This window comes from Lissotriton vulgaris, chromosome 1_1 (genome assembly GCF_964263255.1).
Source record: "Lissotriton vulgaris chromosome 1_1, aLisVul1.2, whole genome shotgun sequence".
Taxonomy (NCBI): domain Eukaryota; kingdom Metazoa; phylum Chordata; class Amphibia; order Caudata; family Salamandridae; genus Lissotriton; species Lissotriton vulgaris.
Window position 1 is genome coordinate 1,160,421,647 of NC_141685.1, and position 26,339 is coordinate 1,160,447,985.

A 26,339-nucleotide genomic window follows, 5' to 3' on the forward strand; every position below is an offset into this window, starting at 1 on the left:
CTAGTGGCCAGTTACTTTACTGTCAGTCAACACTTTCAAGGGTATTGCAAATTACATATTGATGCTAGCATATCCTCACTTCTGAGGTGGGGTGGAAATGCATTTACCACCAATGCTTCCTTTACTAATATGACATTACTTCAATCAGCTAAACTAAATATTATTAAGAACACGCTCAAAACATTTTTGACTGGTTCTATTGCACGTCTTTGGTGGTAAGCTAAGGCAGTGCTTGCCCCAAGCCACTTTTACCACTGCATAATAAAAAGCTGTTTATTGAGGTGTTAATGTGTGACAAAACAGTCTCGTGAATATTTGTTGTGTGGCATTTTGTTGTGGTGATATAGTTTGTTTTTTTGTGTTGTTTTTGATCAATACTATTGCAATGTGTTGTGGAGACCTGTGGTTGCTGGGTTGTTTGTTTTTACTGTTTTGTTGTGTTGTGTTGTGTTGCATTGTGTAGTGGCCAGTAAGGTTTTAATTGTGTGTTTAGCTTGCATAGTGTGAGTTTTTGTGTTATGTTCTGCGGTTTATTTTAGAGATCGCAACAAAGGCTGCTAGATTTCCTGCCAAAAGTAACACATTTGTTCTAAGCAACCATTGTTTGCTGTTTGAGGTTATACAATACTGCTCAAGCTGTTTAAGACACCTGTCAGCCCAAACCTTCGCAGAAACTATGCCTTAACACTGACATTGCTCACTTGATGTGCTGCTAGGGTCTCCTCTTAAAATGTAGTTGAAAATGTATGAGAACTAAGTGATTTGAACTGAATTAATCAGGCAAAAGAAGGACCCTGCGACACAACCTCTCCTTTGTCATCACCGGAGGGTTTAGTGCCATGCATTTATATCTCAGTTTCAAATTTTGTCAGTAGGTTATGCTTTTACCCTTTGAGAAGACCTTACCTATTTTCATTTTCGGTAGTAATTGCCACTATCTTTGAGCAGCCATGTTTTCGACAACGGAGATTACGTGAGGGGATTCAATTTCTGCCAGTAGCAATGCGTTTAACGTCATATAATCAGTGCTTAATTTGTGCCGGGGCTTGCCGGTGCTTAGCACCGGCACTTACTTTTCAGGGCCGGGTCTACACGAGGTCACGAGTCTGCACGAGAGGATGTCACATTTTGTATGGTGTTAGAGCTTACTGACTCGGCGCAGAGTGCTGTTGTAACTTCTCGATCTCTCCCGAGTCCCGGAGACTGATTGAGCAAATAATACTGCATAATTTCCGATAGTCAGTGCATCAATCATAAATGTGTGATGTAGGCGCGTCATGGTGATGGCGGCTGTTACTTCAGTGTTGCCGGGTGGTGGGCGGGAGTCAGACACTGATTGGACAATTTGGGCTGGGCCTAGGCTGGATTTGGTTATGCGTGCTACACGTACATTTTTTTCCAACGTCCCGGCGTCACCCCCTCACCCACACGAGTCATCAGCAGGAACCACGTTGGAGATAGGCTGCAGCGCAGCAGTAGCACCAGGTGGCGGGCACAGTAATTAATAAAGGCAGTCCCCAGGAGCGTAACCGTAAGTAGTACACACTCCATAAGCATCAGTCATCATCATGCCATGCCTCCATATTTTTTTATTTTAGCGTGGTGGCGTGTCGGACTCAGCCGGGCAAGATTCGATGACGCACCACTGTGTGCTTGGCCTGCAGCTGCCCCACGATAGTACGGTAACAGTACACCTAATACTTGTATATATATTAGCAGAATAGGCCAGGGCCGGCTGGCTGAGGCTAAGGTGTTCAAGGATTCTTTACGTAGCATCATAACGATATAGGGCCGGCGGTCGGTCGGTCGAGTTGGCGGGTTTAAAGTTAAAGGCGGCGGCGGGGCCCTGCCTTGTTTGAACTTAGTATGATTATGATATCCTCCCTCGGTGCTTAACAGTGGCTCCACTTTTACTAAATAATGTCCTGAAAAGCAGGATGTTGTGTAGGGCAGGCTGCGCTGTGCGCACAGATTTTTTCTGATTGCCTCGCCCTGCTGTCACCCCCGCCGCACCCCATGAGCCATCATCATCCCCACGACGTGGGGCAGGCCAGGCAGGCAGGCAGCAGCACCACCAGGCAGGCCTACCTTGCTATATAATCCACTCAGTCAGTGTAATAAATAAGGCAGCGCCCCGGACGCCCGGCCACCATACCATGAGAAGTAATATTCTACTTTACTAACTAAGCAGGTCATTTCATGCCCATTCCAAACCAACGCTGCTTTTTGTTTGCTAATGGCCTATTCATTAATAAAAGATACGTGTTGAAAGACATCTTATTATTCATTAAATGATGCATATTGTCTATCCGTGACGAGAGAAGGCCCTTGATTTTACACTATCATCACTCATGTGTGGGTACTATGCGTGTGTATAAGTCAGGCATGAAAAGCCCTTGTATGATATTGTCTTGAATATTAGATAAACGTGGCAGATCGAAACTATATCTCTTTTGTGAGTGCCCTTCACACAGGCAGAGCTTGGCCGGCACATTTGTCTGCATGAAATGGAGTGCTGCAGGTGGTCTGCCCCTCTGTAATCTTGTCATCTGATGGGTGTGATGCATGTGATAGGGGTGGCACTGCCATGCCCCTCTTCTCCCCTGACCTTCTCTACGCAAATTGTTTCACTGCCCCTACCCGTGCAATCTATTTCACTTCCTCGTCCTGTGTTCTGTGTCCCACTGCCCCTACCCGTGCAGTCTATTTCCCTTCCTCGTACTGTGTTCTTGGTTCCACTGCCCCCTCTTACATGAGCTTACTGACCCACTGCTTCTTGCCCATGCCATGTGTTATTCACCTTTGCCAGTGCTTTCTAGTCCCACTTTTTGCTCTCTGGTTCACTGCCTGTGTCTGTTTTCTCTCTCGATACATTTGACTATTCTGTTTCACTGCCCTAGATTGTTTTGTGTTTCACTGATCTTGCCTGTTAATCTGTCACAATTCTCCCACTTGTGTCTTGTTTCACTGGCACGTTTAGCCTCTTTATTTCACTGCCAATACATGTGCTCGACTTTTTGCTGCCCCTAACCGTGCTTTCTACTTCTCTTCTCCAGATTGTGCTATTTCTCTTATATCTGTGTAATGTTCCTCTCCCCTTGTCTGTGCTCTTTTTCACTTCCACTGAATATGCTCTTTTTTCTGCTCCTGCCTGCCTGTGCTCGGTCTTATCCTCACTGTCCTCATATTGCCTGTTTCATTATCCCTACCTCTATTCTCTGTTTCGCCACACCTGCCGGTGATCTTTCACCCACTCTGCCTCGGCACTCTCTTTCTGTTCTCCAACTTGTGAACTTCAGTTTCACTGCCAATACTTGTATTCTGTTTCTCGATCCATGCCTGTGATCTCTGATTTGCTCCTTCTGCTAGTGTTTGCTGTCCTGCTTATCTTTTTTTTTTACTTCCACTGTTTGTACCTCTGTTTTATTGCCCTTATGCATGCTATGTGATTTGCCTATCCTGCTTGTGTCCTCATGTTCTCTGCCACTGGGTGTGATCTCCGTTTCAATACCCTGCTTGATCCACACACTATAATTATCAAAGCTCTGGAATATTCTTTAGGGTCAGATTTACACCGCTCTTTTTCGTCAGTGCAGAACTGCAGATACACTTGCTGCGGTGCCGAACAACGTTTGCTTGCAAAAATATTGAGCACCGAAAAGAAGATGCAAGTTTATACCGTAAAATGGCAGCTGCACACTGACATAATTTACCTTTGCTCAAAACTTAATTTGTGCAAAATTATTCACAATGGGCAATTAACCATGACTGGTAGTGTTGCAGCCGGGATTCTGTGGAGTTAAGAAGTTAAAGGCCCTGCTCTAGGCTCGAAGTATCCTCCTCCAGCTCCATTCCTTCCCTAACATTTCCTCTTAACTTAAAGTGCCCAGTAAATCAAATGTGCCATGAAAAGATGTTAAATAAACTGGTTGATTGCCTTCTTTTCTACCAGTAAGTAGTAGCGCCAACCCCCGGCTGGCACACATAATAAATGCTATTTGTGCTTGTAAAGTATTGTATTTGTGCCTTCATATGTATTAAAGAAGACAATGTGCAATAACAACTGACCGGAGTAGGTCCGTCAGTCAGCATGCAATGTCCTGCATTAACTTAATTAGTTATATTGTGCGACGTAGTGGCTTCCAGCCCTAGCCCTAGTGGTAGGTGGGGTGGGGCATGCTAGGGGGCTAATGAATACTGCGCGCCACCTGAGCATAACAGCATTTGATTAAACAGGAGGCCATGTGGATAGTGGACTCTTCCTGCCACTGGCTTTCTTTGTTTCTTTATTTTTGGCGGAGGCTGGCATAGCTGAATTGTCTACTGCAGAAGCAAATGCCCTCCACTGAGTTGATGAAATACATAACCTGGTGGCTTCAGCCATACATGTGTGCGTTTGTAGTCTGTCAAGAGAAGACTGCAGTGTTGTTTAGTGCTGTGCAGCAAGCAGCAGTATTTATGTACAAACTTGTAGGAAATGTTCATCATTGATTTATAATTTTTAAAAGTTTGCAAGCGCAAGTAATGCACATAAGGTGATGGCAGCATATGGCAGTGGGGGCAGGCCACAGCTTGTAATTCACTTTTGGGAATCTTGCACTGCTGTCATTGCGTTCTCTGAGTCTTGTTGTGTAACTGTTCTTTGCATTAGGGAAGCTTGCGCTCTTGTTGTCAAAGCTATACCTGTGTTATATGCTGCCGAAGCCAAAATGATTGACTCAGTCTCCATGAGGGAAAGGTCCCAGGGGTGCGCCGGGGCGGGGATGCAAAGAGGTGGAGCACGTGTACAAATATGGGTAGGTTTCTCTCCCGCACACACAGCGGTGTGTACAGGTGGCTGTGTGAATGTCTGTGCGTGTTGCCTGTGTGTGTTGCTTTGTGTCTGGCTCGGGTACTTTGAAGCTGAAAGTTTAAAGAGGGCATAAGGTAAATCTACTAAAACCTATATCGAATTCCCACAAGTCCAGCAGTTCTGCTGCCTGCCTCGAATTTCCATAGAGCCCTTTTTTTTACACTGTGGCATTTAAAATGTTCTGTTTATTTGGTGCAATGTTTTTCTTCCAATCCTGACCCAGCTTGCTCTTAATACAATGAAATTCCATGTACTGGAATACCGGGAGCTCCTTTTAGGACAATTGAATGCTGATGACTAGTAACAACTTGTATAGATCTACAACATTCCAATGTTTACACTATTCCAGTGTTTGCCTATTGTTCCTTCCTCCCCTTGTTTATTTTCGAACATCATATTATCATTGGGCGGAGCTCCTTTTAGGACAATTGAATGCTGATGACTAGTAACGACTTGTATAGATCTACAACATTCCAATGTTTACACTATTCCAGTGTTTGCCTATTGTTCCTTCCTCCCCTTGTTTATTTTAGAACATCATATTATCATTGGGCGGAAATACTGCTCTAACAGCTTTATTATAGCAGCCAAGGTTTCAGATTCCTATGAGTGCCATTTTCATAATTTCAGTCAATTTAGTGTAATTATGAGTGGCATTTCAACAACTATGAATGAAACTTTCTGGCGAGCAAAATCAAGCAATGAAGACGAGAGAAACATAGAAGTATCAGACATTGCACATAGAGCACTGGAATTGTCCCTTTTCAATGCATTAGTGATTTTAGCAAATGTATTCCAAAATTGTGCTTTAAATGCAATTTTGATTTCATCTTTTTCAAAATGTTCACAGGGCAGGGGAACCTCCTATCAAAACCTTCCTATGAGGAAGGAAGGCTCCCTTGCTGAAATTCATTTGACTTTTTGAAGTTCCATTTGAGGATGTGGGTGGAGCTAATAGAGGAAGTGGGCGGAGCCAGCGGAGGAAGTGGGTGGAGCCAGAAAAAAGTAGGTGTGGACTCCGACAAAGATTTGAGCACCTGCACTTCATATTTTACAAATTAAGCACTGCATATAATACGGTACCACTGATGGCGCAAAACGCAACTGTGATTCACAAGCTGATAGGCATTGGCCCTTCAGTAAAAGGCAGCAGGATAACCTCACTGCTGTTTTCCTAAATGTGCCAGTAACATTCAAAACGCACTTACAGGGGCTTCTATCCTCTAATCACAGCTTTCCCACGTGGCCTCATTGCGTGTTGTTCTGCTGCCTGCCTGCCTGCCTGGTCCTGGTGGTGTTTATTTCGTGGTCCCTAAGGCGCCAAGGTTCGTGACAAAGACTCGTTATTGCATGCACTGCTCATTCCAGAGAGGCATTTTTGCCAATAAGCTGTTCAGACCTCTAGTTCAGCCTTCTGTTGCTATTTTCGGTTGTTACAGTGGTATGTTCCTCTTGTTATTTATTGGGAGAGATGGCTTCCTTCCATCTGAGCGCTCACTTCAAAGGGCGCTCAGCTGACTCATCGCTTCCTGTGTCCTGGTGAGATGTGCAGCTGCTGACAGACCCAGGAGATTGCCTGCGTCACCACTGCTCGAACCTGTACCAAGACACGCGCACATCCCAAGGGGATTCCCTCAGGCCAGGGCTGTATGTGGGCAGTGTCGCCTCCATCTCAGATTGCCTCGAATCAGACCTAGCAGTAATTACAAACTAATGGTCATATTTACAAAATAATGGCGAAGCGCGGTGTTACACCACAATTGGTAACACCGCGCTCTGACATTCTGAAAAGCAGGAATGCGCCATATTTACAATAATACGGCACACCCTTGCGTTTCCCTTAGCGCTAAACGCAAAATTTAGCTGTCTTGTGCTAACGCATGCACCCTAGCGCCATAGTGCAAGAGTGCCTGCGTTTCTGGAAATGATGTTCATGTGCAGGAAGGTGTCCCTTCATGCACATAAACTATTACTAATGGTGATTTGTAACTTCTATGTGTACTGCATTCTGCCGCACATATAGAAGTTGCAACTCGTCATTATTTAATGATTGTTTATATGCAGGAAGGGACACCTTCCTGCACACGAACAATCACAACTGGCGATTTGCTCTTTCTATGTATGCTGCAGAATGCAGCACACGAACAGCAAAACAAGTAAAAATTAATAATTTCTCCTCGCTATGCCAGTTTAACTCCAGGTTTTCCCTGGTCTCATTCTTGGCGCTGCCCCATATTTACGCCAGCCCAGGAAATATGGGGCAGCGTTAAAAAGCGATGGGTGTTTCAGCGGAATGCCCACTGCAACACCCTATCCCTGCCCCTTTCACGCTAAGTTGTGCGTGAATAGGAGCATTATTTACAAGGTGGCGTTAAGCCAAGTTAAGCCTTGTAAATAAGGCAAAGAGGTTATCTCTACCAAAATGACAAAAAAAAAGTGACGTTCTGCTGGCGATAACCCCTTGTAAATATGCCCCTAACTTTAAAACAGGTACCTATCTGGCCCTACATTTACGTGTTCAACTTCGCCAGCAAGAGACTAACCAGTATCTAAAAAACATGACTCAAAAAGCACTTAAGGGCTGATTACGATCTCGTTAGGAAATTCTTCCGACCAATTCTATCCACCAAATCAGTTTTGGAAGTATTTCCAAACTATTGGGTTGTGCAAGTCCAACCAACTGAGTTCAATGGGAGCCTGTCTATAGGCCTCTGTTTTGTGCCCTGGCATAAGCGGTCCGTTTTTTTCCGGACTACAGTGACAGCAGTCACGTCAAAGTGCACCTGCCCACACAGCTCAGGTCTCACTAGTGGAGAAGTTACAGCATGACGTCATGGCAGGTGAGCGTTGTAGGGGAATGGAAATCCTTTACAGAGAATACATTTTTGAAAGATCTCCTAGCCCTTCCCTCGAGTACCCCGACAGTCCCGGTGCTCCTGGACGTTGGTTGTAAGAGTATCAAAGACCAGGCTCGCCTTCGACCACTGCTTCTTTGGTCCCGCATATGGAGGGTCCCGGAGCTAAAGTCCTATGCCGACGGCCTGGCAGAGGTAATGAACATGGGAGGATGGGCCAAGATCAAGTGGCTGAGGGACACTAAAAATCTTTTGGGGGAGTTGGGCCTGGGGGACTGCTGGTCTTCAAAATCTGCTCCACCAAAGGCTGACCTCAAAAAACTTTACTGGGACTGGGTCTCTGGCAAACTCATCAGGAACCAACACCATTGTAATCTGACTGCATCATTTTTGGAATTAAAGGATGTGGCTGTTTTCGAACCCTTTCTGGACTTAATCACCTTGCCAGCCGATAGGGCCCTGTATTTTAAACTCAGGGTAGGCACGCTTCCGACCGGGGCCTTTGTATCAAAATGGAATGGTGCTCATCGATCCCCCTTCTGTGCCTTTTGTCCATCTAGGCCAGAAACGATAGCACATATATTTTTTGAGTGTCCGGACTATACTAAACCTAGGAGGCATTGGCTTAAACCTCTTTTTAAATGCCTGGGAACACGTAGGCACTTGGTTGCACTACGTATCTTATTGACTGATACCGCCCCTTTAATAGTTTGTGGTGTTTCTAAATTTTTAAAACATTCATGGTTGATTCGCTGCAAGAGACTGTCAGTTTCAATTTAATTCACTTTTAGTTAATTCATTTGGGGTAATTCCCATTTTATCTGTCTTATTACTTAAATGTTGACATACATATCACTGTTTTAAAAATGTGTTTTACTTGTATGTATGCTTTCAAGATATCTTGCATATCGAATAAAAGCTTTCAACCAACCAACCTTTACAGAGAGTAATTTTCTCTCTGGAATTCCCTTCTCTTTTTGAAACGCAGGAGCAGCAACATTGTCATGGTGTCAGCAGAGCTGTAAGTGGAAGCTTTTTCAATATTATATACAAGCTTTAACTGCTGCTATTTATCTTATGCAATTAACAACCATTGACAATGCCGAAAGTCCCGTCTTGTTGTAGGTATGATGTATCATATATTTGGATGCAATGACAGAAACAGCAAAATACAAGTCCGGCGGCACACTATTAAGTATGGGCGGAAAATCCGTTACGCTCGCGGATTTTGCGGATTTTTGGTAAATTCGCAATCCGCGAGATTTGCGAATTTCCCGCAAAATCCGCAAATTCGCACGCAGCGGATTTTTTTTTTCTTGGTGATACAATTTTGCGGCGCGCGGCGTTTATCATCGTTTGCCGAGTTACTTTTCTTGATATTTTGCGAGTGCTGCGCCATTTTGGATCTTGCTGCGGGATCCCGCGGGAATTTGGCAAGCGCGATTACGTAATCGCGGCTTGCCAACTTTTACAGCGACCGTTTGTCAACGCGAGTACGCCGTGATCACGTATCGCGGTACTTCGCAATTGCGAGCTTTGAGATGCGGCGAGCAGCAACAATCTCGCACACGCGAAAATATAAAATTTGCAATTCTGCACAAGAAATCCACCAGCAAGTAGCATAAACCTTCTTGAAATGCTGATTTTTATCTGAATAACTCCTTAGGTTGCATTTGCCTGCACTTTTTTTGCGAGGAGTCCATTTTGGGGAGGGGGGTGGGAGGAAGGAAGTGCCCCACAGTCTTCAACTTCCTGTTCCTGTCCAGCAGGCTCCTCCCAGTGCTTTGTCCATCTCCTAGTCACTTTTCATTTGGATCTGGAGCTGGAAGGATTACTTTTTGTGGATGCTGCTGGATATTTGGATTTGAGGCCTTTTTGACTTTCTTTGGATCACTTTTGGATTAGAAATTTCACAAGTAAGTTTGTTTGGGGCATTACAGTTGCTGCAAGTACAATTTTGGAATTTTCGATTTTTGGGCTGTTTTGGGGCCTTTTGCCCAGGGGTACTCAGTGGTGGGTGCACTGAGTCTTTCTGTGGGGTGTTTTGAATTTAAACATCATGGAGGGGCTGGGTGGCTTGGGATTGTGCTGATTTTTCTGTGATTTTCGTTTTTTTGGCCTGTTGTGGCCTTTTCACCTGGGGACCTGGGGTAGTGAGTGGTGCATGTGCCTAGTCTTTCTGTGGGTTGTCTTGAATTTAAACATCATGGAGGGGCTGAATCATGGCATGGGATTGTGCTGATTTTTCTGTGATTTTCGTTTTTTGGGCCTGTTGTGGATGGACAGGATATGTGGTTGGGGGCCATTTTGAGTGCTGCTACAGGCCCTGGCCATGTGCTGTGATGGAGGGGGCCATTTTGAATGCAGGGAGTGTTCTCAGGCCTGCACCCATTTTGCCTAGCTTTCATCCATTATGCCCAGGGCCCAGGGGTAGTAAGTGGTGCATGTGCCTAGTCTTTCTGTGGGTTGTCTTGAATATAAACATCATGGCATGGGATTGTGGTGATTTTTCAGTGATTTTCGTTTTTTGGTCCTGTTGTGGATGGACAGGCCATGTGGTTGGGGGCCACTTTGAGTGCTGCTACAGGCCCTGGCCATGTGCTGTGATGGAGGGGGCCATTTTGAATGCAGAGAGTGTTCTCAGGACTGCACCCATTTTGCCTAGCTTTCATCCAATATGCCCAGGGCCCAGGGGTAGTGAGTGGTGCATGTGCCTAGTCTTTCTGTGGGTTGTCTTGAATATAAACATCATGGCATGGGATTGTGGTGATTTGTCTGTGATTTTCGTTTTTGGGCATGTTGTGGATGGACAGGCCATGTGGTTGGGGGCCACTTTGAGTGCTGCTACAGGCCCTGGCCATGTGCTGTGATGGAGGGGGCCATTTTGAATGCAGGGAGTGTTCTCAGGCCTGCACCCATTTTGCCTAGCTTTCATCCAATATGCCCAGGGCCCAGGGGTAGTGAGTGGTGCATGTGCCTAGTCTTTCTGTGGGTTGTCTTGAATATAAACATCATGGCATGGGATTGTGCTGATTTTTCAGTGATTTTCGTTTTTTGGGCCTGTTGTGGATGGACAGGCCATGTGGTTGGGGGCCATTTTGAGTGCTGCTACAGGCCCTGGCCATGTGCTGTGATGGAGGGGGCCATTTTGAATGCAGGGAGTGTTCTCAGGCCTGCACCCATTTTGCCTAGCTTTCATCCATTATGCCCAGGGCCCAGGGTTAGTACTAGTGAGTGGTGCATGTGCCTAGTCTTTCTGTGGGTTGTCTTGAATTTAAACATCATGGCATGGGATTGTGCTGATTTTTCTGTGATTTTCGTTTTTTGGGCCTGTTGTGGATGGACAGGCCATGTGGTTGGGGGCCATTTTGAGTGCTGCTACAGACCCTGGCCATGTGCTGTGATGGAGGGGGCCATTTTGAATGCAGGGAGTGTTCTCAGGCCTGCACCCATTTTGCCTAGCTTTCATCCATTATGCCCAGGGCCCAGGGGTAGTGAGTGGTGCATGTGCCTAGCCTTTCTGTGGGTTGTCTTGAATTTAAACATCATGGCATGGGATTGTGCTGATTTTTCTGTGATTTTTGTTTTTTGGCCTGTTGTAGTGGCCTTTTCACCAGGGGTAGTGACTAGTGAGTGTTGCATGTGCCTAGTCTTTCTGTGGGGTGTCTTGAATTTAAGCATCATGGAGGGCATGGGATTGTGCTGATTTTTCTGTTTTTTTTAAAAAAAAATTGGGTGTATAACTGAACTGATGTTCCTCTGTCTTCCATTGTTTTTAGGTGCACAAGACTCAAGAGAACCACCAGTGCCAGGAAGAAGTCCTGCAGCGGTGTGTGTGTGCAGCATAACGTCACGCGACGTCACGTCTGGCCTCAGACAACTCTACAATTCGTGCAACTGCGGCCTGCTGTCTGACCTGCTCTGAAGAAGATGGCCCCAAAAAAAGGTCTCCGTAGCTCCTCTAGCAAGAAAGTTGCTAGTAAGGAGCAGAAGAAGCAAGTTACCAAGGAGGCTGGTGTGTCGGCCGCCGCGTTTTTTGGGAGCAAAAAAAAAAGTACGCCTGCAGCAGCAGCAGGATCTGCTGGGGACCAAGCTGGGAGCAGCACCCCTGCTCCATTGGGTTCAGTGCCTCCACCACCACGCCAACTTAAGTCAAAGCCCTTGAGTGCTTCAGAGGCAGTCAGTGTACTTCTCCAATCACCATCGACCAGTGATGTTGGCTCATCGCAAGAAAGTAGCAGCAATGTCCCTGAATCAACACAGGTTGTTGTAACTCATCTGACAAGTGTTGAACAACCACAGCCGCAACAACAACACCATGTGCAAGTACAAGCCCAAGTACATGTGGAAGGAGAGGCAGCGCAAGGAGATGCGCAAGCAGAGGTGCATGGAGGGTCACAAGTGCCCACAATAGTTGTTCCTCCCGAAGTAGGGGCACATCAGGAAATCGACAATCAAGCCGAGGTATCATTGGAAGCCACTCCTCCTGATGATCATTCATTGTCTTCCACATCCCTAGCAAGGAAAAGATCAAGGTTGGTGTCTACATCTTCTTCAAGCCCACCTCCTTCTGATGAAATGGATCCCAATTGGGAACCAGCACCACTGCCGTCTGAGAGTGAGGCACACCATGATCTGACAAAGGTACCTAAGCGTAAAAGGAAGGTCGTCGAAAAACTCATAGCTATGGAGTGTGATGAGGCTCAACAAGAAGTGACGGATACTTCTGCTGGTGAAGCCTCTCACGATGACGACGATGAGGCAGTCATCATAAAGGTCACTGCAGCCCCAGCGGGCATGCAGCAAAGAGACATTTTGACCCTATCCTGAGAAGCTGCTGAGCGTGATGATGATGTCGACGAGGAGGCAATGGAAATGGAAACACAACAATCATTAGATTTGGAGTTAACTAGTACACCAACACCTACCGCTTCCATATTTCTTTCTCGCAAGAAGGGACCTCCATCCACCTCGACCTCAATTAGTGGTGGTGAAAGTGCAAAACGTACTGAAGTTCAGCAAACCACATCCTCCACTTCATCTGGCATTAGCAGCAGGACCACCACCACCAGTATCGCCGCCTCCTCCGGCCCCCAAAGACATTTCAAGTCTCCAGTTTGGGACTTCTTTAGTGTTTGCCCAAAAAAGGAAAACGTAGCCATTTGTAGCATTTGTAAGCTTCGAGTTAGTCGTGGTAAGTTTGGTACCAACTATGGTACCGGAGGCCAGAGAGGTCATCTTAAGAGAACGCACGCTGTCCAATGGCTTGCGCACCTAGATGCGGTCAAGGAAGCCCGAATTGCACGTAATGAAAACGTTGATTTTTCATCTGATGATGACGAGGAGGAAGAAGACGATTCAAACACTTCACTTACACCCAGTACCCCTGTCAGCAGCACACCCCATGTGAGCCACACTAAGAGTGTGGGAGAGAGTGAGACATCAATGCGAAAAAGTTCATCAGCGAGCGAGCGTAACTGGGTCAAAGATATCATCATCATCCCGTAAATCCTTGGTCCAGGGCAACATTAAAAAGATGTTGTTTACAGAAGCGCAATATGAACGCAACCACCCACTGACGCGTCTGTATAACACTAAGCTGGCTAAAATGCTAGCTCTGGACCTTCTCCCTTTTTCTTTTGTAGAAGGGGTTGGTTTTCTAGAATTAGTGGCAGCGCTCTGCCCTAAATGGAAGGTTCCTAGCCGGTTCTATTTTGCCCGAGTTGCGGTTCCAGCACTACATGAAGATGTTCTGAAGGTGATTGGGGCAGCTTTGCAGAAGAGTGCTGTTCACACTATACATCTGACAACAGACATGTGGACCAGTGGCGCAGGCGCTGATTACATGTGCATCACTGCACACTGGGTCTTTTTTTCAGGGGCTAAAGCAAAGCTAAACACAGGTGTTGACCCGGACTTTGTTTTTAAAGCTGCTCGGAAACATGCAACACTAGCCATGTTTGGTTTGGAGAAACGTCACACAGCAGAAAACATTTTGGATGTCTTTAACACAAAGGTCCTTAACTGGCTGTCCCCAAAAAAACGCCAGGTTGGTTATGTTTCCACGGACAATGGCGCCAATATAGTTAAGGCCATGAAGCTGGGTGACTATTTCAGAGTGCCGTGTTTGGCGCACTGTATAAACCTGGTTGTCCAAAAATTCTTGGGTAATAAAGACAGTGCAGCATACAGAGTATTGGACACCTGCCGAAAAATGTGCAACCATTTCAGCCATTCTTTTAAGGCCCGGAAGCAGCTGAGGAGCCTGCTATATCAACATCAAATGCCAGTGAAAGCACTCATCCAGGAGGTGGTAACACGTTGGAACTCAACCTTCTACATGCTTGAGCGTCTGTATGAGCAGTATACGGTACTTGATCACTATTTCTTAACACAGGGTACAGCTCAGAAGGAGGACCTGAGGATGGGTGCGGCGCAATGGAACATAGTTAAAAGCCTGACACGCATGCTTCGTCCTTTTGAGTTCTTCACGCGTGCAGTCAGCAAGGAGGACTGTAATTTGGGAAAAGCTATCCCATTGTTGTACATGCTGGAGCACCAACTGAAGGAGGTGTGTTCTGTGTTTGAAAAAGATGAAAAAAACCAAGACTCTTTTGTTCTGGCTGAGAAATTATTAGAGCACCTACAAGGTGATGAACGTCTTAAAATGATCCACTCAGACCAGCATTACATTTGTGCTACTAATCTGGATCCACGCTACAAAAAGGCGCTGGCAGGCCAAGCATTCTTTCCTTTTGCTGATGAAGATGTTACAAGTTACAAACGGTGGATAGCCTCCTCAGCCAAGAGGTTTGAAAGAGAACGGCAGCAAATTGAAGGAGAAGGCAGTACATCAGCATCAGCAGGCCATCCCCAGTCACAACAATCCTCTTCTGCACCTGTGGCTGCGGCACAAGTGATCTCTCAGCCGTTAAAGAGACCGGCAACCGGATCATCTGCACCACCAGACGCAACAGTAACATTGGAGGCTGAAGAGGATTGGCTAGCTCGGCTTGGGTTTGGTTCTCAAAAGGTCACAGCAACAGCTAAGCAAAGAGGAGGAACCTTGAAGGAGAACCTTGATTCGATGGTCAAGGACTATCTGAATGACTCAACAGAGGTCTATGTTAATGCTGACCCATTGGCGTATTGGCATGGGAAAAAAGAATTATGGCCACAGCTCACCAACCTGGCTTTAAACTACTTGTCTTGCCCACTCGCAAGCGTATCTTCTGAACGTGTTTTCAGTGCTGCTGGTGGCATTGTAACTTCCAAACGGAGCCGCCTCTCGCCCAAAAATGTGTAGAGGTTAACAATGATCAAGATGAATCAGCACCTCATACCACCAGATTTCAGAGTACGAGAAAGCGCGCCGGATGAAGATGAGGTGGACAGCAACATAGATGAGGGAATTTCTACTCTGTCAGGTGACACTGACTTCACCCTGCCTGAATTCGCAGAGTATGATGACGAAGCCTTATTCTTATTCACGGACCGTGATACCGAGCCCTGAAAATGAGACAACGAATCACTAACTTTCTTTTTCGTCCTTATTCACTTTTATTCCTGTGTGTCTGTCTTTCTTTGTTGTGCACAGTTAATATAATTCAAACTTTAATCAGATAATCACAAAAACAAGCCCATCAGCAGAACTGTCTTCACTTGTTTGCTAATTGATTTGAAGGTGCCGCAGTCTGCATTCCTCAGGTTCACAAGTTCAGAAGAACATGCTCCTCTATCGTCCTCCTCCAGACTCCTATTTCCATCAAAGCAGAGGGCTGGTTTACGCCCAATGAACAAAGACTCAGCACTTGTGGGGGTGTTGTTCTACCTCTTTGCAGGTGAGTTGACGGCGCTGGGGCCATTGCTGGGAAGCTCTAATACCGGATAAAAGTGGTTTGGACCAAATCCCAGGCGGAATTTTTTTTGTGTTTTTGATGACTTGCTTGCCTTTGAGGTGCTCTTAGGGGGGGTTCCGTCTGTTTATGGGTGAGTTTCGGGGTCCGTGAGCACTGCTGGGACACTCTAATCTTGATTGCATTTGCTTTTCAGGAAATCCGTGGTGGCAAACCGGACTTATGGCCTAGCTACGCAGCGCGTTTGGACCGAAGGCCGAGAAATATTGTAAGTAGGAGATGTTGCTTTTGGCCTGTTTGGGGGTGTTATGCTTTTTGGCGGGTGGGTTGGCGGGTCTTGGGCCATTCCTGGGAAGGTCTAATACCGGGTGGAAGTGGTTGGGACAAAATCCACGCCGATTTTTTTGTTGTTGCTATTTCTGACATTTTGCTCAATGTAGCGTTTTCGGGGGCCTGTTTGGGGGGCTTCCTAGTGTTTGTGGGTGGGTTTCGGGGTCTGGGAGCACTGCTGGCTATGGATACTTTACTTTGCAAGAGGTTTGAAGCAAATCCATGGTGGCAGAGGGGAGTTAGGGCCTAGCTGCAGAGTGCGCGCAGAGTGATTTGGGAAATTTGGAAAAAAATGACTAAGTCCCCATTTTTGTACTTTTGCTCTTTGGCTGTTTGGGGGTCTTCTACTCATTTTCTCCTGGGTTGACGGCTCTGGGGCCATTGCTGGGAAGCTCTAATACCGGATAAAAGTGGTTTGGACCAAATCCCAGGAGGAAATTTTTTTGTGTTTTTGATGACTTGCTTGCCTTTGAGGTGCTCTTAGGGGGGGTTCCGTCTGTTTGTGGGTGAGTTTCGGGGTCCGTGAGCACTGCTGGGACACTCTAATCTTGATTGCATTTGCTTTTCAGGAAATCCGTGGTGGCAAACCGGACTTATGGCCTAGCTACGCAGCGCGTTTGGACCGAAGGCCGAGAAATATTGTAAGTAGGAGATGTTGCTTTTGGCCTGTTTGGGGGTGTTATGCTTTTTGGCGGGTGGGTTGGCGGGTCTTGGGCTATTCCTGGGAAGGTCTAATACCGGGTGGAAGTGGTTGGGACAAAATCCACGCCGATTTTTTTTTTGCTATTTCTGACATTTTGCTCAATGTAGCGTTTTCGGGGGCCTGTTTGGGGGGCTTCCTGGTGTTTGTGGGTGGGTTTCCGGGTCTGGGAGCACTGCTGGCTATGGATACTTTACTTTGCAATAGGTTTGAAGCAAATCCATGGTGGCAGAGGGGAGTTAGGGTCTAGCTGCAGAGCGCGCGCGGAGTGATTTGGGAAATTTGGAAAAAAATGACTAAGTCCCCATTTTTGTACTTTTGCTCTTTGGCTGTTTGGGGGTCTTCCACTCATTTTCTCCTGGGTTGACGGCTCTGAGGCCATTGCTGGGATGCTCTAATACCGGATAAAAGTGGTTTGGACCAAATCCCAGGCGGAAATTTTTTTGTGTTTTTGATGACTTGCTTGCCTTTGAGGTGCTCTTAGGGGGGTTCCGTCTGTTTGTGGGTGAGTTTCATGGTCTGTGAGCACTGCTGGGACACTCTATTCTTGATTGCATTTGTTTTTCAGGAAATCCGTGGTGGCAAACCGGACTTATGGCCTAGCTACGCAGCGCGTTTGGACCGAAGGCCGAGAAATATTGTAAGTAGGAGATGTTGCTTTTGCCTGTTTGGGGGTGTTATGCTTTTTGGCGGGTGGGTTGGCGGGTCTTGGGCCATTCCTGGGAAGGTCTAATACCGGGTGGAAGTGGTTGGGACAAAATCCACGCCGATTTTTTTTGTTGCTATTTCTGACATTTTGCTCAATGTAGCGTTTTCGGGGGCCAGTTTGGGGGGCTTCCTGGTGTTTGTGGGTGGGTTTCGGGGTCTGGGAGCACTGCTAGCTATGGATACTTTACTTTGCAAGAGGTTTGAAGCAAATCCATGGTGGCAGAGGGGAGATAGGGCCTAGCTGCAGAGTGCGCGCGGAGTGATTTGGGAAATTTGGAAAAAAATGATTAAGTCCCCATTTTTGTACTTTTGCTCTTTGGCTGTTTGGGGGTCTTCTACTCGTTTTCTCCTGGGTTGACGGCTCTGGGGCCATTGCTGGGAAGCTCTAATACCGTATAAAAGTGGTTTGGACCAAATCCCAGGAGGAAATGTTTGTGTGTTTTTGATGACTTGCTTGCCTTTGAGGTGCTCTTAGGGGGGGTTCCGTCTGTTTGTGGGTGAGTTTCGGGGTCCGTGAGCACTGCTGGGACACTCTAATCTTGATTGCATTTGTTTTTCAGGAAATCCGTGGTGGCAAACCGGACTTATGGCCTAGCTACGCAGCCCGTTTGGACCGAAGGCCGAGAAATATTGTAAGTAGGAGATGTTGCTTTTGGCCTGTTTGGGGGTGTTATGCTTTTTGGCGGGTGGGTTGGCGGGTCTTGGGCCATTCCTGGGAAGGTCTAATACCGGGTGGAAGTGGTTGGGACAAAATCCACGCCGATTTTTTTGTTGTTGCTATTTCTGACATTTTGCTCAATGTAGCGTTTTCGGGGGCCTGTTTGGGGGGCTTCCTAGTGTTTGTGGGTGGGTTTCGGGGTCTGGGAGCACTGCTGGCTATGGATACTTTACTTTGCAAGAGGTTTGAAGCAAATCCATGGTGGCAGAGGGGAGTTAGGGCCTAGCTGCAGAGTGCGCGCAGAGTGATTTGGGAAATTTGGAAAAAAATGACTAAGTCCCCATTTTTGTACTTTTGCTCTTTGGCTGTTTGGGGGTCTTCTACTCATTTTCTCCTGGGTTGACGGCTCTGGGGCCATTGCTGGGAAGCTCTAATACCGGATAAAAGTGGTTTGGACCAAATCCCAGGAGGAAATTTTTTTGTGTTTTTGATGACTTGCTTGCCTTTGAGGTGCTCTTAGGGGGGGTTCCGTCTGTTTGTGGGTGAGTTTCGGGGTCCGTGAGCACTGCTGGGACACTCTAATCTTGATTGCATTTGCTTTTCAGGAAATCCGTGGTGGCAAACCGGACTTATGGCCTAGCTACGCAGCGCGTTTGGACCGAAGGCCGAGAAATATTGTAAGTAGGAGATGTTGCTTTTGGCCTGTTTGGGGGTGTTATGCTTTTTGGCGGGTGGGTTGGCGGGTCTTGGGCTATTCCTGGGAAGGTCTAATACCGGGTGGAAGTGGTTGGGACAAAATCCACGCCGATTTTTTTTTTGCTATTTCTGACATTTTGCTCAATGTAGCGTTTTCGGGGGCCTGTTTGGGGGGCTTCCTGGTGTTTGTGGGTGGGTTTCGGGGTCTGGGAGCACTGCTGGCTATGGATACTTTACTTTGCAATAGGTTTGAAGCAAATCCATGGTGGCAGAGGGGAGTTAGGGTCTAGCTGCAGAGCGCGCGCGGAGTGATTTGGGAAATTTGGGAAAAAATGACTAAGTCCCCATTTTTGTACTTTTGCTCTTTGGCTGTTTGGGGGTCTTCCACTCATTTTCTCCTGGGTTGACGGCTCTGAGGCCATTGCTGGGATGCTCTAATACCGGATAAAAGTGGTTTGGACCAAATCCCAGGCGGAAATTTTTTTGTGTTTTTGATGACTTGCTTGCCTTTGAGGTGCTCTTAGGGGGGTTCCGTCTGTTTGTGGGTGAGTTTCATGGTCTGTGAGCACTGCTGGGACACTCTATTCTTGATTGCATTTGTTTTTCAGGAAATCCGTGGTGGCAAACCGGACTTATGGCCTAGCTACGCAGCGCGTTTGGACCGAAGGCCGAGAAATATTGTAAGTAGGAGATGTTGCTTTTGGCCTGTTTGGGGGTGTTATGCTTTTTGGCGGGTGGGTTGGCGGGTCTTGGGCCATTCCTGGGAAGGTCTAATACCGGGTGGAAGTGGTTGGGACAAAATCCACGCCGATTTTTTTTGTTGCTATTTCTGACATTTTGCTCAATGTAGCGTTTTCGGGGGCCAGTTTGGGGGGCTTCCTGGTGTTTGTGGGTGGGTTTCGGGGTCTGGGAGCACTGCTAGCTATGGATACTTTACTTTGCAAGAGGTTTGAAGCAAATCCATGGTGGCAGAGGGGAGATAGGGCCTAGCTGCAGAGTGCGCGCGGAGTGATTTGGGAAATTTGGAAAAAAATGATTAAGTCCCCATTTTTGTACTTTTGCTCTTTGGCTGTTTGGGGGTCTTCTACTCGTTTTCTCCTGGGTTGACGGCTCTGGGGCCATTGCTGGGAAGCTCTAATACCGTATAAAAGTGGTTTGGACCAAATCCCAGGAGGAAATGTTTGTGTGTTTTTGATGACTTGCTTGCCTTTGAGGTGCTCTTAGGGGGGGTTCCGTCTGTTTGTGGGTGAGTTTCGGGGTCCGTGAGCACTGCTGGGACACTCTAATCTTGATTGCATTTGTTTTTCAGGAAATCCGTGGTGGCAAACCGGACTTATGGCCTAGCTACGCAGCCCGTTTGGACCGAAGGCCGAGAAATATTGTAAGTAGGAGATGTTGCTTTTGGCCTGTTTGGGGGTGTTATGCTTTTTGGCGGGTGGGTTGGCGGGTCTTGGGCCATTCCTGGGAAGGTCTAATACCGGGTGGAAGTGGTTGGGACAAAATCCACGCCGATTTTTTGTTGTTGCTATTTCTGACATTTTGCTCAATGTAGCGTTTTCGGGGGCCTGTTTGGGGGGCTTCCTGGTGTTTGTGGGTGGGTTTCCTGGTCTGGGAGCACTGCTGGCTATGGATAATTTACTTTGCAAGAGGTTTGAAGCACATCCATGGTGGCAGAGGGGAGTTAGGGCCTAGCTGCAGAGCGCGCGCGGAGTGATTTGGGAAATTTGGAAAAAAATGACTAAGTCCCCATTTTTGTACTTTTGCTCTTTGGCTGTTTGGGGGTCTTCTACTCGTTTTCTCCTCGGTTGACGGCTCTGGGGCCATTGCTGGGAAGCTCTAATACCGGATAAAAGTGGTTTGGACCAAATCCCAGGCGGAAATTTTTGTGTTTTTGATGACTTGCTTGCCTTTGAGGTGCTCTTAGGGGGGGTTCCGTCTGTTTGTGGGTGAGTTTCGGGGTCCGTGAGCACTGCTGGGACACTCTAATCTTGATTGCATTTGCTTTTCAGGAAATCGGTGGTGGCAAACCTGACTTATGGCCTAGCTACGCAGCGCGTTTGGACCGAAGGCCGAGAAATATTGTAAGTAGATGTTGCTTTTGGCCTGTTTGGGGGTGTTATGCTTTTTGGCGGGTGGCTTGGCGGGTCTTGGGCCATTCCTGGGAAGGTCTAATACCGGGTGGAAGTGGTTGGGACAAAATCCACGCCGATTTTTTGTTGTTGCTATTTCTGACATTTTGCTCAATGTAGCGTTTTCGGGGGCCTGTTTGGAGGGCTTCCTGGTGTTTGTGGGTGGGTTTCGGGGTCTGGGAGCACTGCTGGCTATGGATACTTTACTTTGCAAGAGGTTTGAAGCAAATCCATGGTGGCAGAGGGGAGTTAGGGCCTAGCTGCAAAGCGCGCGCGGAGTGATTTGGGAAATTTGGAAAAAAATGACTAAGTCCCCATTTTTGTACTTTTGCTCTTTGGCTGTTTGGGGGTCTTCTACTCGTTTTCTCCTGGGTTGACGGCTCTGGGGCCATTGCTGGGAAGCTCTAATACCGGATAAAAGTGGTTTGGACCAAATCCCAGGCGGAATTTTTTTTGTGTTTTTGATGACTTGCTTGCCTTTGAGGTGCTCTTAGGGGGGGTTCCGTCTGTTTGTGGGTGAGTTTCGGGGTCCGTGAGCACTGCTGGGACACTCTAATCTTGATTGCATTTGCTTTTCAGGAAATCTGTGGTGGCAAACCGGACTTATGGCCTAGCTACGCAGCGCGTTTAGACCGAAGGCCGAGAAATATTGTAAGTAGGAGATGTTGCTTTTGGCCTGTTTGGGGGTGTTATGCTTTTTGGCGGGTGGGTTGGCGGGTCTTGGGCCATTCCTGGGAAGTGCTAATACCGGGTGGAAGTGGTTGGGACAAAATCCACTCCGAAAAGCCTTTTGGCACTTTTTGTAACTTAGGGTTCGTTAGCCCTAGCAGCAGGATTGCATGTGTTTCGGGGTGTTCTACATTTTTGCAACTGAGTTCTGGGGTCTTAGAGCACTCGTGAGAATGTGTAATTTTGGTTGCAAGTCATTTGAAGAAAATCCATGGTGAGAAAGGGGGGATTTGGCATAGTTAAAGAAATCCTTTGCCACTATTCTTAACTTAGGGTTTGTTAGGGTTAGCAGTATTTCGATTGCATGTGTTTAGGTGGGGGGGGGTTTCGAGTCTTGGAGCGATGCTGGCTATGGATACTTTTTCTTGGTTGCTTGCAGGTGGTTTGAATGCAATCCACGGTGGGTAAGGGGGTATTTGGGCCTACTTTTACTTTCAAAGTACGTTTTGTCACCAGTTTTCTGCTAGGCCTCGTTTTTTGCGATTTGATTGGGGGTCTTCTACATTTTTGCGACTGGATTTAGTAAGGGTCTGGGTGGGCGCACTGCAGGGAAGATCTAATTTTGTTCTAAAACACAGTTTACAGTACACCTAGCTTGAGGGGAAAGATCCGCTACATTAATTTGCCCATACTTATTTATCCTTCAAAAGGTGACTCAGACAGAGTACGCACTGTCAAAAATATTGTACTGTCTACTAGGAAAATCAAAGTGTGAGTTTTTGCACTCCACAGCCTACATACCTTATATTTATTTATCAGTGGTGTTGTAATATTATATCACTTCCTGTTTTTCGTTGAATAATTACAGGCCGGGTTTCAGTCTGTGCAATGGGGAAAAAAGGATGGAGTCAGGCTTCACATTAGCGAGCCGCAATTCAGCATCCGCCAGGCAGGGAGTGGACAGGGTGTCTTCTGGTCACCAACATTGATGGACGAAGCGTCAGATGGAATGGAGGAGTGCCGCTAATAAGAGGATTTTTTCTGCATGCAACTTACTTACCAAATTCCACAGGACAACTACAACAACATACAGATACAGTATCCATTGTGTTTTTCTAGGACTGTGACTGCATTTCTTGTCTCTCTCTCTGCTTCTAAATTGATCCTTTAACACATCACTAAGTCCCCTCCACTATCACATCTGCACCACACATAGTCATTTGTAAGTGCTCCTACGTAATTCGCAAGTCGCAGCACGCCCCAGCCCGTAGAGGACTGGGATGGCCCCAATGATGAAGCATGTCACCAAGGGGCAACCCTGGTGAGTGAGGGGACACCTAGAAAAAGAGCAATTTCTCCTTTTCTATCTACTACACCTTCCAGACCAACCCCATTGAGTGTTGTGAATGGATTTATAGTGACCAGCAAGGCTCTCAGGTATCTGGCAACAGAGACCTTATGTTGAATATAGTTATCAATAATTCCACACACGCCCTGTACTGTCGCATTCTTTCTCCCACAGTTGTCGAAAGTACTACTTACTTTTCACTGACATGCATGCACTAGTGCATGCACTTTCAAAGATTGAAGGATAGGTTTGTACCCAAAGCTTTGTTTATGTTCAATTGTTTGTCCATGCTGTGCTTTTTTTACAGGGTGTCTTCTGGTGGTGACCAACATCGATGGACGAAGCGTCAGCTGCAATGGAGGAGTGTCGCTAATAAGAGGATTTTTTTTCTGCATGCAACTTACTTACCAAATTCAACAGGACAACTACAACAACATACAGATACAGTATCCATTGTGTTTTTCTAGGACTGTGACTGCATTTCTTGTCTTTCTCTCTGCTTCTAAATTGATCCTTTAACACATCACTTAGTCCACTCCACTATCACATCTGCACCACACATAGTCATTTGTAAGTGCTCCTACGTAATTCACAAGTCGCAGCACGCCCCAGCCCGTAGAGGAGTGGGATGGCCCCAATGATGAAGCATGTCACCAAGGGGCAACCCTGGTGAGTGAGGGGACACCTAGAAAAAGAGCAATTTCTCCTTTTCTATCTACTACACCTTCCAGACCAACCCCATTGAGTGTTGTGAATGGATTTATAGTGACCAGCAAGGCTCTCAGGTATCTGGCAACAGAGACCTTATGTTGAATATAGTTATCAATAATTCCACACACGCCCTGTACTGTCGCATTCTTTCTCCCACAGTTGTCGAAAGTACTACTTACTTTTCACTGACATGCATGCAGTAGTGCATGCACTTTCAAAGATTGATGGATAGGTTTGTACCCAAAGATTTGTTTATGTTCACAATTGTTTGTCCATGCTGTGCTATTTTTTCTTGTCTCCCAAAACCTTTCCCAAAAACCCCCGTACCCATCCATTTTTCAAACCCTAACCCTCTTCCCCCGGGCTGTGTGGTTTTGATTGATGTGTGACTAAATTACAGCAATAAATCCACACACTTGCTGGGGAGGATAAGGTGATAGCAACAGGCTGGTGAAGAAATCCAAGGATATATTCTTACTCTGCTTGACAAAGACCCATGGCTAATGTCAAAGAACTTCAACCGAATTAGTAGTTATACTTTACCATTTGTTAGGCTACAATGTGGCACTGTTCTAGTGTACTGTCACCTGCTATATTCTCTATTGTACCGTTGTATTGCTCAGGAGGACAAACCATATTTCATTTTCTTTTTTTTCATAGGCATGCAACTGCCACTGTGTCACACCACTAGTACCACCGCTATGAGGAAATTTTATCCGCCCAGGATAGCCAACCTTATTCGCTGTTTCCCCTGGAGCCAGCCCTGGGTCTAGCCCTACTTTAAAACACAAATTACAGGTAAGATAAGCGTTTGGTGGGAGGGAGTACAATGGAGTATTAGGAGACGAGAGACTGACGGTAGTACTACTAAAGTCCTAGGACTCTTGAATTCACTTCACTTACTCTGTGAGAGGCACTTAGTGTTGAAAACATTTGGGCATTTACACTTAAAGGAAGAAAATGGAACTAAACTTTCAGGAAAACAAAGTTACTGTTAAACCCCCACCCACCAGGCAAGCAGTAAAAAACAGGTATGCTCAGATAAAGTTTGAAGAAGTATATTTATATCCCTAACAAAATAATCTCCCGCAAGACCCTCCCTAACCCCAACGGTTGTCCTTTAAAAGTCCCAAACCCAACTCCTGATTCCCACCCCCCAAAAGTCTCTAAAAAAGGGGCAAGGGACACTATGGGTGGATGCTGTTTACTTTTTGGGCCAGGGCATCATACTCCTGGCGGAGCAAGGCGTGCTCTACGCGGAGCCCCTCCAACACGTTTGTGGAGCTCCTGCTGAAGGCGGGACACCCTCAGGGTTACTGCGGCGCAGGCGTGCCTTGCAGTTGCAATGGCTGTGAGAGGCAGCTGTTGTCCTTGCCCGGCTCAGTCTGGCTGGAGCACTGTGCTGGGTGGCAGCCCGTGGGGGCACGGAGGCCGATGCAGACGACGTTGTTGTTGTGGTTGACTGCACACTTTCGTCGTCCTCCAGGGCCACCAGCCGCCGATATTCTGCAACAGTGGCAGCGATCCTCCGTTGCCGGGCCGCTCTAGCCAGCTCCTTCCTCCTTGTTTGTTTGGAAGGAGCATCTATATGAAGAAAGAAAGACATAGTCTGTAACCAATGCTCTTTAAGATTAACTCAATCATTCAGCAGAAATTTGTGTTGCAGTACAACTAGCAACTTCCAAGCGCATTACATAACTATTGAGGCCAGTATCTATCTAACCTCCCACTTCTTCATCCTTGCTCTAACATTAGTGGGAGTTTAAGGAACAAATTCTACGAGCACTATGGACTTCCATTGGAGTCGACTATGAAAGTACACCAGTCTTATTCTTCTTCTTGTCTCTTGTTTAGGAAAATTGGTACGTTATCTTCTGCAAGCCGGCACAATGCCAGCGCAGTGAACTTGCACCCGAGAAAAAGAGACGCACGCTATGATGAGTGACCTGGACTTGCGTTACTGTACCGGTCCAGTACATGCAGGTGGTGAAGCTCTTACTTTTCTATTACGGGTGGCACTGAGAATACTCTGTTACAAGGGCTACTGCTTAATTAATTTTACTTTCACCCTACAGTACAAATGAGTACTAGAAATGGAAAAATGAAGAAGATAAATAATCTGATTATCTATCACTTCACATGGGATGTTTTTGCTTACATATGGGATGACTTTAGGTGCTTTGCTTTTTATTGAGTGACCAGTGATACATCCACACATGAATGACTGAGTACTACTAAACTTATTAAGAGAGGTAGGGAGTGGCCACCGTAATAACCGGATCTATGCTGTGCTTGCAATACAAACTACTGCTACTATTGATGGTAGTATTTGGACAAAATTACAACTTCTTTTCCTTGCCTTTCCTACACTGGAACGGACGTGCGGGTGCTGTGTTACATACTCTTCAAAGTTACACTTAATTCATCCACTGACCGTCTACTCTCTCTAGATCATAGGTACTCACAAACTTTCTCTCAGGGGCTAAATTTACAGTGTAGTTTGTGGCCGAGGGCCGCACTGGTGGCGGCGGAGTCAGAGGGGCGGGGCTAAAGCAAAACGAAAACTTGTAACCATGAGGTTGCACACAGGTCCCTGCAGCAGATGCCTTCATCCACTGAGCCACCAGACCCAGCATTTACATACATCTCTCTCCCTCCTGCCCTCCCTCTCCATCTCTCTCTCCCTCCTGCCCTCCCTCTCCCTCCCCCTCTGTCATCTCACTGTGTGTGTGTCTGTCTGTGTCAGCCTTCAGCCCGGGCTGAGACAGCTTCCTCAACGCGCACACACAGACAGCCACACCAAAGTACTTAACAGGTCTTTAAAAGA